The sequence below is a fragment of the Labrus bergylta genome, chromosome 11, assembly GCF_963930695.1.
Source record: "Labrus bergylta chromosome 11, fLabBer1.1, whole genome shotgun sequence".
NCBI classification, from domain to species: domain Eukaryota; kingdom Metazoa; phylum Chordata; class Actinopteri; order Labriformes; family Labridae; genus Labrus; species Labrus bergylta.
In genome coordinates this window covers 6,605,473-6,618,946 of record NC_089205.1, presented here as the reverse complement: position 1 = coordinate 6,618,946, position 13,474 = coordinate 6,605,473, and positions in this window count along the sequence as shown.

The window sequence follows — 13,474 nt, the reverse complement described above, 5'->3', positions numbered from 1 at the left end:
TTGACAAAAGGAAGCTCAGCAACTCAACCTGTGCATGCTTTAGATGCTGAAATAAACCTTTGGAAGACTAATGTTATTATCACTCTTAAAATCTAAGGGTGCTTTCACTCCTGGATCTTTTTAAGAAGCGGGGTGTTTCTCCTGTTGGGTGGGGTCTTTTTTGACACATGTGACCACAGCAATTACTCTCTGATGAGGAACAATACAAGCGAGCCGAGATCGCCTAAGAGGTGACCTCCTCGCTTGTGTCCAGCTGAAACCCTGGAGCGGTTCGTTTGGATTGAAAATGCAATCAACGCAGCAACCAGAACTGGTTGTTGACTCAACACAGTATGCACAGAGTAGTTAGCTAGTCGCAATAGATGCAGTAATACAGCTACTAGGCAACTTCCATTACCACTGATAATCAGCACAATATACTGATAGGGTAATTCACCGTCTCCCTCCAATTGAACATTACGAGTAGAGCCGATGTTAGATGTAACGCCACATGACTCGATAACATCCACAGCACCTTGTTTAGTTCGCAGAATTTTACCCAGCTTGTTGAACCCGGGGAATTTGTCCTTTTCATCAGTAGAACCTCCACTTTTGCCGAGCTGTGCCCTTTCTTTAAGATATTGCTCCTGGACTTTCTTGGCCTTAATGCAAAGATGCTCAGCAGAGCGATGAAAGCCCCTCTCATTCACAGACTCACAAGCTTCTGTATCTCAGTGAGTGCTCTCTCCAACATGTGACAAAGAGGCTCATCTGTCCAAATGTTGTTCAGGCATTAGATCTCTTTGCTTCAAGTCGAGCTACAGGTGTGAAAACACCCTAACATTAGCTTGTTAGCATCAAGAGACTGCAAAGGATGAAAATTGAAGCCAGCGCAGTCGTACAAATGATACATAAATAATTCATGTCTTGATTTATTTCTGTGTCGTATGAGTTTACTGGTCGACTAACAGACGTTGTACTGGTGTTATTGGCTTGCTGTATACAATTAAGTTTTTTTCTTTTTTGCCTTCCTAATTTGAACCAAAACTGATTTCTTCCCATGCACAAGACTTTTCTCTGATAGGAGTTGAGAGATTCAATCGTTCTCTCATTGATTTTTTTTCTCTCCTCTCATTCAGCGGACAGCTGGAGCCTCAGTCTGAACAGTTCTCATTTGCAATCGATCAGCGCAGAGATAGCTCATCCCCATCGACCTCTGCAGCACACCAACACAGAGGTGAGGCCGAGTCTCCTCTAAACACACAACTTGACCCAAACTCCTTCGAAACACATCCTCTGCCTTTCTCTGCACTTTAGTTGTAGTTAAAATACTCTTGTCGTCATTTGTGCACATTTATACAGATATTTTCAGTAGAAGTTACCTTAACATTAGCTCTAGTTCTGAGAGGGGCTGCAATAGAGGGGTTTATAGACATGATCAAATACAGGATCAGAGTGGATTTAGAACAAGACACTTCACACACATGTTTTGAGGAGCTTAGAAACATATCTCCATGAACAGAGTCTTCACATGAATGCAGAATCTGCTGCAAGTTACAATATTTTGGTGCCAGAAGTGATGTGGTGTGAAGTCTGAATAGTTTTGAAGTGTTTAATCAGCGTCGGCGTTTTTCTTCCTTTGATTAAAGAGGCGGTAACCACACTTTAGTATGTCATGTTGAAATGCATTGTGGGCTGGGTGATAGACTGCTCTTTCCTCGGGGTGTCTGAGGACAGACGGCCGAGCAGATGGATGTTGAGGTTGGACAGACCTGTAGTGGGTCAGCTGGTCAAACACCCCGCTGTTCCACCGCGTCACCCACAGAGTGTGAACCCCCCCCACAGCCTCCGTCCTGCTCCATCACGCCACAGAACATTAACCTCACACACAGTCTCCATCCCCTCTGTGTGGTGTTCTACCTTATTATCTGTAATGTTCACACGTTTCAGCACATTTAGTCCTGACTGCATATGCTGCCAACAAGTTTCCAAACGATGCTGCAACATTTGGTTCGTTCAAATTACCACCCAGACATAAAAGATTCCAGGTTAAGACCATTCTAAAATTATATTTTGTAGTTTATTGCAATCAGCAGAAACACAGTTTGTATGAAAAATAACATGCATTTTAATTGTTGACACATTGAACAAGTGTTGTAGTACTCGATATGGGTCTTGGTCTCAAGGCAGATCTCGAGACCACTTTTTGAAGGTCTCGTCTCGGAATCTAAAGCATGTTTACTCGGTTTTGTCGCGGTCTCAGACAGGGCAGACTCTGGATTTTAAATCAGGACCACTACAGACAGGCTATTTTTCCACGTCATTACTGTGTTTAGAAGGAGAATGCCTGTTTCTAAAAGAACAAATTAATTCAATTGATTTATTATTTGATTTTTTTCCCATGTTTACGGCCCCAACCTTTCCGGCCTTATGGTCTAAGAGAGTGGCACGCCTGCTGCACACAAGATGATTTTTTATTCATATTTATGGTCTTGGTGTTGTCTCGGTCTTGCCCTTGTCTCGGTCTTGCCCTGCCTTGGTCTTGGTCTTGACTCTGCCTTGATCCCTAAATCTCTTGGACTTGTCTTGGTCTCTGAGCACTCCAGTCTCGGGTATGTCTTGGTCTCGGTTAGTTTTTGACTTGACTTCAACTCTGCGTTGAACAGTTCCTAAAGTCCCATGAAAAAATATCAAACAATTTTCTCTACTCATAAGACTCTTATAAGTATATTGTACATTTGTCTTCTACTGTATTTATGAGCCTCTTTCATTGGCTGAAAGGTCTCTGTGTGTTTATAATGTGTGAGTCTGTTCTTTAGTCACCAGTATTTTTCTGTAGTGACTTTGTCTCAAAGTGTCAGGGTGTGACTCCCTGCAGTCCACACTGATTTGTTCTGTCTGTTCCCATCAAATCAAACGGCTCGTAAAAAAACAACCCACCGACAAACAAGAGGCTAATTTAAATGGCGCTGTCTGTCTACCTTTGATCTTTCCTCCCTGAGATACTTGAAGATCTCATTAATGTGTCTCTGGAACACAATGTGAGCATGGTTTCTTGCAGATTGTTGACTTGTGCGTCAAAGGTTGTGTGTCCTTCACAGGATTAGCAATGGACAGATCAATATCCAGAAACTGACAAAGACAAAAACATAAAACATGCACGCTGTATTTAAAGGGTTAATCATTTTGTTCAGTAATGGTGCAAGTGGATTATCATGGTTCATTTTTTAATCTGATTAGCAGACATGTGTGAATGAGCCTTTTCAGTGAGTCCACAGAGCTGCACAGAGAGATAAAATGAGACATCAGGGTTGTGTTTATGATGTGGGAGTCTTACTGGGACACTGAAATCCCCATCTGCTGGTAGTGAAAGTTTATTCCCTGTGTGCACATGGCACAGGCTCGCTGCAGAGGCCCCAGCGGTCCTCGTCCCTCAGCTGTGTATAATATGATGAACGGCCAGCCTCTAATACACCACTCTGCTCTGCAGCGGTGGGGAGAAAATGCAGCGTCAGGGCATTTTCACTAAGCACTGCCACTGTCCCTGACATCAGGGATCCTGGAAGCAGTCTGACAAAAAGATGTTTCTCCACCAGAAAATGCCCCCATCACCTCGTGTTAGGCTGACTTTGACAATTTAGAAAACAAGGCCACTTTTTTTATGTTTCGAGGCATATTTCTGTGGTTACAGGGTTATTTTGACCTTAAATCTGCAAAATAAATGTCATTCTTTGTGCTCGTCAGATATAGAATGTAAAATAAGTGAATAGCCCTAAATTATATTTCAATTCTCCACATAGCGTGTCAGTAGATAGCTTCAACCTGCAGCAGTAAAACTGACTGCTGTATGATCTTTCAGAGAATACGTGCATGATCAAAATGTGTCCACTTAAAGTTCTTGGTTTTGTCAGTGACAGGTTGAGGTGTTATTCTAAGTGACCTACAGCATTACAGGAAGGATTCCTACAGAGAGTTACGACAGTGTTGAAAACAAAGGAGGACCCCAGTGCAGAACTAAACCAAAAAATATTTATCAAACGAAACTGCAAAAGGCAAAACAAAAACTCACTTTCTAACAAAAAGGAGACACAAGGTCAAAAACTGGTAAGCACAGTAAGTGGCAAGACACTGGGGCAACAACTGACATGGACCGACATCCAACAAACAACAATGAACTGACAACAAAAATAGACACAGGGGTAATCAGAAACAGGTGGGACTAATGACACAGGTGAAGACAATGAGGGCACACAGAGGCAGGAATAAAGACAACACTGTGGACTCCTACGAAATAAATCTGGAAACACTGAAGACACACAACAATACACACTAGAACATAGAGAAACACAAGGACAAGAAATTACTAAATAAAACAGGAAACCCTGAAGACCCTTAACACACTAGGGAAACAAGCAACACTAGGATAGAATGGGAAACTCAGAAAATATACAAAATACAAAACAAAATCATGACACAGAGAAGAAGAAACTGCACTGATTTTCTTTTGACCACGGGAAAAATCAGAGATGTGCAGATTTATTTCCTGATTTTGATTTCTATACTAGCAAAGGGCTGCGTGGCTTGCAGTGAGTTAGTCATTGCATGAGAGAAAACAATGAAATCTAAGTGATGTTATTTTGGGAGCCAGGAGTATTGTGGTTTCTGTTGACACAAATTTATGAAGGTGTGAAGAACTAGCATTTCGACCCACAGCGTCTCCCTAAGAGTCAAACAGTTCAGGTACCAATTTGAAAAACCTAATTAATGTAGCATATTAATTACTATATGAGGGTTTATAGTCACTGTACATGTTCCTGAATGTGAAACCGTATAAATAATATTTAAATGTAAGATATCAGGGACAGCATGCACAGTCCTCATTCTGTGCAAAGAAAAAATCTGAATTGTGAGAGAAACAAATGAAGCCAATGTCTTCAGAAGTCCCTCTTTGTGTTGCTCTCCCTCCACCACAGCGCAGCATGGACACTCTGACTGAAGAACTACAAAGAGGGAAAATTTACACCATAAAGAATGTTAACTTGTGAAGATCCCCATCTGATTTGTCCGGCTTGGACCGCTGAAGTCTCATACAAGCGCTAGATGAACAGCAATTTTACTTTTAAACTCAGGGAGAGGTCTTTGAAACTCGCCCCCTCGTAGCTTACCTTTGAAAAGCATTAGGAAAGGAACTTTTCACAGAGGAGAGGAATGATCAGCAGGAATTCACTTTGCTAATGGACAAATGGGTATGAACATTTTTCATTCTATTCGTAGGGTGTTGAGGGTAGGTGAAGATCCAACACATTTGCATGTTATGTAAATCTAATCAGAGGCGCTGCTTGTCAACAGGCAAGGCAGGCAACCGCTGGGGGCTCCAGACCAGGAGGGGGACCCTGAGGGCTATCAGACTTTTAACTACAGCAGTGGCTCAAAATGTGCAAATTTTGCGATGGCAGTTGGAAACCTTCCTAAGGGTTTCACTCACTCTCGTTGCCCTGCTAAGCGTTGCTTGCATAAATAAGTTTGTCAATGTGCTGTGCTACGTCACTGTTGCAAAGAGGAAGCAACATATACCTCAAAATGCTGTAAAGCCCATCGCAAAGCTAGGGCCTCATTCTCAATAGTGCTGTAGTTCTGCTGAGCCTGTGAGAACAAAAAACAGAAAAATAGCACACAGGGTGGTCAATGCCTGCCGGATCTTCCTGAATCAGAACTGCTCCCGCACTCATATCACCAGCATCAACCTCAAGCTTGAACAGAACAGCAACATTTGGTTCAGCAAGGACTGGGGAGTTGCACAGGACAGCTTTAACAGCTTTAAAGGGCAAATGAAAGTCAACAAAGAAAAATAAATAGGAATGAACTGTTAATAGGAGAGAAAAAGGAAACAGGAGAAAATAATGTTTTCTTGTATGTTCAGTAAAGACGATCAGAGAAATAATAGAATGAGGAAAAGTACTGTAATTTCCTGTCATATTGTTGCAGTCACAAAACAATTAAATCTATCATTATTTGTCATTATTTGTGGGGTCTCTCACATTTTCAACATCTGCTTGGATTGAAAAAATCTTTTGGCGTGTGCCAAACTTTAGAGTGTATCATCAGCTTGTCACAAATAAATGACCTGATAAAAACATCGGCTCATGTCTGAAAACTAACCTGGATTTTCGAGTTTTGACAAGTTTGACATATGCTAAGTCACACTGAGTGACTGCCAGCTCTCTCCCTGCCTGAATAGATTATTTGGCAGAAAATCCAACCCTGTGACATAAGCTTCATTTGAGAAAAGGTCATGCAAAAAAGACAGCCCTCCCAGAGGTCGGAGTACTACTCGGCTGCTATTTACCTGGCATTTACTGCTGCCAATGTATTCCGAGTCATGTTTAAATATCAAGCACCTCTTGTAAATATTCATGACGACGGCCCGTACCAACAGGACAAGAGTATTCTCAGGAACATCTAATGAATAACTGAAGCCTCATGAATAATTAACAGCGCTGCTTCAGATTGAGGTGGAGATTCTGCAGGTAGCGAGGAGCTTTGTCTTTGTTGCATTGATGATTTGTAGCTTTAGCAACGTTCTCACCTGACCTGAGGAATACTCTCTCCTCTGTTGTGTTAATGACTCTGTTTGACCACGCTCCTGTGCATGCTGCAGGATTAGCTTCTTCACTCTCCCTCCGTGGCCCCCGATCGCTGCCAATTTTAATGGCTGCTCTTTGCTGGTCAGATGGATGTGGGCTCAGTGAGGGGGAACAGGATTACCTTTGCTTCAGGAGGGTGTTTATGGATAAAAGCTCAGTCTGCTCACTTCACTCTCTTTATCTCGGAGTACATTAGAAATATTCATCTCTCAGCTCTCACAGTCACAACTCTCTGGTTATCCTTTTATGTGTATGCAAGCAATCCAATCTGGACACACTGCTTGTTTTTCAACCTACAATCAGTCAAATTTTAAAGCTATTCTATCTGTTTTTCCTGAAAATAAGAAGACAAATTGCCAGTAGAAAAGCTCACTGGATAGTGTGGCATATTTTAGACTATAGTGTCAGTTGGGGGATGGTGAGACAGCTGTCGATATTCCTCCCTATGGAGCCTGCAGACAGGCAGAGTCTCTCTAATGAAAAAGACATGGCTGCTATCCCATCAGCCTGCAAATGTCGATGTGAGAAACACAGACAGTGATATGATAAGCAGCTCTGCACAATTGTCAAGTCAGAAAATAATTACTAACTCCTGTATTTACCTTAAATGACCTGGATGACTGAGAACCTACAAAGACATGTATAATACAAACATAGACACTTGGTCTATAATTGTTATTTTATCATGATTTCAGCATTTGCAATGAAATGAATGCATCCATGTATATTAAGTATTATGGATCTGGATTGACAATGTTGAGCAGTTGATCCCAATCAGGGTGCCAAAGACTGTACTTCCTTGAGTGTCCACTTGAGAAAATTATTAACTCCTGATTATTGTCCAGCTCTACAGCAGAGATAAACATGTTTTCAGCTAGGTACAAAAATGGGTTTTTTGGTCTCTAGTTAATATGGCCTTAGACAATTTTTTGCATTCTTCTTTTTGCATTATATTTCCCCCTGTGTAGCACTTTTTAAATTCTCTTTACTGTCCTCTGTGAACTCTGCTGAGAGCAAACGAGTGGATTTTGCCCTCTCACTCTCGATACAGAACTGAAACATGTAGATAAGATTATCTTTTGTCAGCTCTGTGCGGCATGACTCTGTGATAAAGTCTTATGACAAATGTTAGGATGATTGTATAATGTATACACCGAGTATGATAGCTGCTGGATATCAAAGCACCAGGAACTGTGATATGCTTTAGAACCATAAATGTTTCCTTTTATGTCCCCGGGTTTATTACAGTACGTATCATTTATTATTATGAATATTCACAGAGGATAAAACCAGCTGGTTTGTAGTATTTTAGACCTTTCCTCCCAGGCTCAAACGATGGGTGGAATCTGTCAGCTCTGACTCTGTCCATTTCTTCACAGTCCTCATCACAGGTTTAGCAGATTTTAATTTCTGCTTGTGGGTCGGGATGAATCAGAGATGATCAGAGAGTCCCAAAGCTGCATGTGGAAAAGAGCGATATGAGTCTTTTAAAACTGTGTAGCCGAGGTCCAGTGCGTTGGTGTCGTTGGTGGTACACTTTATATGCCGTCTGTATTTTTGGCAGTTCGTGCGTGAGATTGGTTTGAGTTAAAATCCTCAAGAATGATGAGCAAGGAGTCGGGATGTTTCATCTCCACGTCTGTAATCTGGTCAACCGACCAGAACAAACGAGGAGAACTACACGCGGTGAATAATGGTTTACAATTAATGAAATTAAGTCTCTAAGTGAGGACTGTGTGACTTCTACAGCACCGTGACAGCTTTACACCAACCTTAGTTTATGTGGGAGCAGATTCCACCGCCCCTCGTCTTCCCAGAAAGCTCCATTACGTGGTGTGCTCCTGTCCACTTCCACCGTTAGCGACAACGTAATGAAGCTTCTATTGCAAGAATCTCTGTGAAACCTTCTGGTTCAATTAAAACAGTGTAAAAAAGAAACTGGGCAGAGGACGGACCAAACACTAAGAAGTTCTTCTCTGATAAAAGAGGCCAGAGAAGCGGAGCAGGAAACTACACACATAAACAAAACCACGACCAGTACGAGAGAGCACAGTGCCGAGGCAAACATCAGTGGTGAATACATCATTTGCTGCTTCTTAGTGCACAGCAGACTGGAGTAAATCCTGAAAAAAGCACCCTTTTGTAAAACATATTGTGAACTGGTTTGAATGAAAAATCAAATCAAATCGTAAAATACTGAAAGATCCTTACTCCTATTTGATTATCACACTTAACTTATTGTAATCTCCTCCTTGAGCTCTCTTGAGAGCAAATCTTTGAACTTTTTCCTGTAACTCTTGATATAGCACCAAAACATGTAGTGAATCGTAGTGTACTGTCGTCTCTCTGAGGCATGTCTCTGTGAAGTTATCATACAAATGTAGAAATGAGTTTAAGATCCGTGAACTTAACTGCTACACATCGGAATACTTTTTGGATATTCAGGGCCATTCAAATGTTTCTATGATGTCTATAAAATACAAATGTCACAGTTTTAATACAAGCTGTCAAGAATAAGAGCTTCCAGTTTACTAAGATAACTTCACCGCCCAGATGTAACTAATTGCTCCTCTTCCCCTCCATCAAAACCATTTCATGACTTCATATAGATTATTCAAAAAGATGCAGCACCATCAGGCTGTTTCAGAAGTGTAAAGCAATAAAAAAAAATGTTAATAAGAAATGTATTTTATGTTAATAAGAAAAGCATCTGAGCAGCAAACTGCTGCCCTAATTAAATAATTGAACATCTTCAACAATCATTTTTATGTAATTAAAATGAAGTTTTGCTCCAGAATCTTAAAGGAAAGTAATTCTCTTCTTTTCTGCCGTTTCCCTCAAGCTGAACTTTTTCTGCTGCTGGCTGAGATTTTGTTTTCCTTTTAACATTTAGATGTTTAATTTTGTTCAATATTTGTCCTAGGATAATCCACCATCAATGCAGATTTTAGTTCTGATTCATTTGGCATCACTTGTTGCTACTGTAACAAAGTTAATCTTGTGTAAAACATGTATCAAGCAGTGATGGATGGACATGAACGTTTTTAAAGTGCAGCATCTCTTTAACTCTTGCATTTGAAACACAATCTAGATTTGTACGACTTTGGACAATAATGTAAATTAACCCTCTCCATCTTTATGCTATGCAGGTCACACTGATCACAGACATCAGATCTGCATCACATGAGGGTAAAAACAACAGCTTCACGGGGACATGTTTCTGTGCAGGGTGAACACGGCCGTAGAGACACTGAACCATTCAGATCACACCTGGTCAGGGCCCAGAGAGAGGAGAATTAGCTGACCTGTCCTCACTGAGCAGCTGCAGCAGGAAGCATGAGGAGGCATACTGAATGAGCTCATTTATTAAAATTAACTTATTGGACCCAAGGCTGGGCATACAATGATCTCATCAGAGGAACACTAAAGAACTTTATTTAATGTTGCAAAGGTATGTGTGCAATCTAGACAGTGTGCAGAAGTTTACATGCAATTTTGGGTTATTATACAAGAAATGACTCAGTATTGGAATATAAGATGTTGCATCAGTTGTTTGCATTGGTATCGTAACAGGTATCAATATTGTTTCATTTGTGCAAGTCTCATATCAAAGTTCAAAGGAAGAACGTACTTTGTGATCCAGTAGATGTCGCCCTTGAACACCAGCATGAAACCAAAACTAAGTGCTGTTTTTTAGCGACACCTCCTCTATTCTGAAGCCTCCGCTCTCCTCCAGCGGCACACCTCCAACCCCTCTCCACTCATACATGAGTATGTATAAGTATTTATTCAGCCATTATACATACACAATATTTTTAAACAATACAGACAGTTCAAACATAGTCAACAGTCATGTATTATGTAGTGACTGAAAAGGAAAAGGCAGAAGCAAAAAGTTTATAAATGCCTATCCTACATTCTTATCAAATTAAGCTCCCAGCTCTCAGAAGGAAAAACAAAAAAAAGAATTAGAATGCACCATAATTAAGCACCATTGAGTGCAAGCAGCGGGCAAAATTGGCCTAGACTCGAGAGGATGGCCTGTGTCCTGCATTGTTGTGTTAGCAGGCTAATGTTGGCACACTTTGGTTAACTCATAGCTTCACATGGCACATTGACACTGAATGACGGAGATCTAAAGACTCTTAGGTGACATCCATATAAGCTGTGAGTAGGCTGTTTTATACTTCTTTCCTCTAGTCCTTGCCTAAAACAGATTTATACACAAGGCCGTCCCGTCCATGTAAACACAGCTCAGACAACAACACAGTTAGCAGGACTCACGCTTCTCACTTGTTGTAGCCAGTCATGACTCAGAGAGATATTTACACAGGATATACTTGATTTCTGCTGTATTTATATGTATTCTGCTTTTAAATATCTGGTATTACAACAACCCTATTTGCATGTGTTTAGTATAAACCTTTGTCGCGTACAAGCCTTGTGTTTCATAAAGCCATGCCTACAGAGGCAGAACAGGAGTAAACTAGCACTGTGGTTACTATTTATACCCAGAGCAAACAGTGAAAAATAAACCTAGATTAGATGTTTTTCCCTAATTCCCCATCCTGCAGACAGGTCTGCACATCCAGAATAACTTGAGGAGGAGCCACCGAGGCAATCTATCCTCCACTCTGAAGGGAAATACATTCAGCCTGACTGCATGTCTAATAGAAGCAGCCTCCACACTATTTCTTATTAAGACAAATAAGCCCCAGTGCCAGAGCAAAGGTGCACAGGAGCCTTAATGTGATGCTGTTATTAGGAGGCTCCACTCCACACCACATCTAATAAAGCTACTCTTCTCTGATCTGAAGGGAATGGATAGATTTGTCACTTTGGTGTGTGCCGCTTGTTCTAAATCCTGTTAATTACTGTCGCATACACTTCTGGCCACCTGAAAAAAGGAGAGAAAAACAACAACTTCTCCAAAGCAAGTCTAAAATTTGTCTTAAGCCCTAAGGGTCCCCTGGATGTTATGCATGTTGTCCTTTTTGTTCAAGTTTTAAAAACAACAAGCAGCATCCTTACTGATCAATAGTATTAAGATAATTAAAGCTAAATTGCACCACCGTTTAATCCAGTGACATTTGGATCTTTGAAATCAGCAGATCTGCTCACACCCTCTGCTATGAGATACGTGAAAAGTTGTCTTGACAGTGCTAACCTTAAAACAATCGGCTCTCTCATCACTACAGACTTTAATTGGGAATGGCCAACAACAATCCTGACTCCTATACACAGGCCACCACAAATAAATCAATATATTTCAAACACTGAACAAGCTAACAAGACAGGTATAGTGAGCACAGCCACAGATTCTCACTAATAAGTGCTAACATATTAATAAAATAATATTAGAATTTGATTGAGTGTAAAAAACTGGAGCTCAGACAGATAGTTGTAGGCGGATTAGTTGTCTGATATGTAGATGAAAAGATCTAGCCCAGAGGTTGAGTTTAGTGACTGATTTAGCTGAGGTGACACCTTGCAGACAGCTGGCAGCTCTCACCTGTCACTCAAATAAGCCACACCCCTAATTGTGCATTACTTTAAATCCTGTAATTGTAGCAAATAGACAAACTAGGGGCGCCGGCAGCTTACTGGTAAGTGCGCACACCTCATGGACGGAGGCTGCAGTCCTCTAAGCCAACGGCCAGGGTTCGAATCTGACCTATGACTACTTGACACAGGTCATTCCCCACTCGCTCTCTCCCAAATTTCTGACTCTATCCACTCTCCTATCTAAACCTTAAGAATAATATGTAGACAATAGAGCTATAGAGACCAATTTTTTTTTTTACCAGGCTATAAATACGTTTATCTCTGCTGTAAAGTAGAACTTTTTTAAAATGAGGCTCTATGGAGATAAACTCACTATTGGAGTCAGCCCCAAGTGGACACTGGAGGAAGTGCAGTTTTTTGGAGCCTTTGCATTAGATTTATTTCACAGCTCAGATGGCCTCTATCACACAGATCACTGCATCATTAGCTACTTGTGATTCATCTTAATGTAAATCAGCAGACATATTAATGTTTTTCTTTTTTTTTTACCCCAAAAGCAAAATCTGATCATCCCTGATTGCAAAAGATGATGATGATGGTATGTAAATGCACATTCAATTTAAATTAGGCCATGGTCATTTGTTTTATGCTAAATTCCAGCCACTCCATCGGACTAATTTGCAAGTTTTCACTCATAAATTATTGAAGACAACAGAGGAATGCTGGAGCACGAGGACGCTCCCCACTTTGGGCCCATTTTTAGATACTTTATCCAGAAGTGCAGTTATTTATGTGGCTTTTGTTTAATGAAGGATTTTAACCCACACTATGGATATAGCTAATTCCTTTGAAATGTTCTCTGGACTACTGAGCATTTCCCTGCAACCTCTTGTTCCTTAAATCTTCCATTCACTCCATTTCACACAGGACATTATGTCAGGACATTATGTCAGTCATTTCATCGGGGACGACCTATTTCAAATACCTAGATTATGAAAAAGAATTGAAGATTAGATATACAATAAGAGCTTCAATTAACTGAACTTTTGATTTGGAACTGACGGCTCTTTTGCTTTCTTTGACATTCCTCATAAATGCCAAAGCCTCAATAAGCTTTAATAAAAAATGTCATTGTATTTATGTTTCATATTATTTGAAATCATACGATTATAAGCTACCTGTCAGTCTTTGAATCTACATTTCTCCTTCCTCTCTCTTTCTGTTTTAAAGGTTAATTTCAGTAGGAAATGAAGAGCAGTTCTGTTCGAAAAGCGAAGACAGTGAGTGACTCTGATTGACAGATTCTACAGCAGGGAGGAAATGAATCAGGAGGTAGGGTAGGTGGG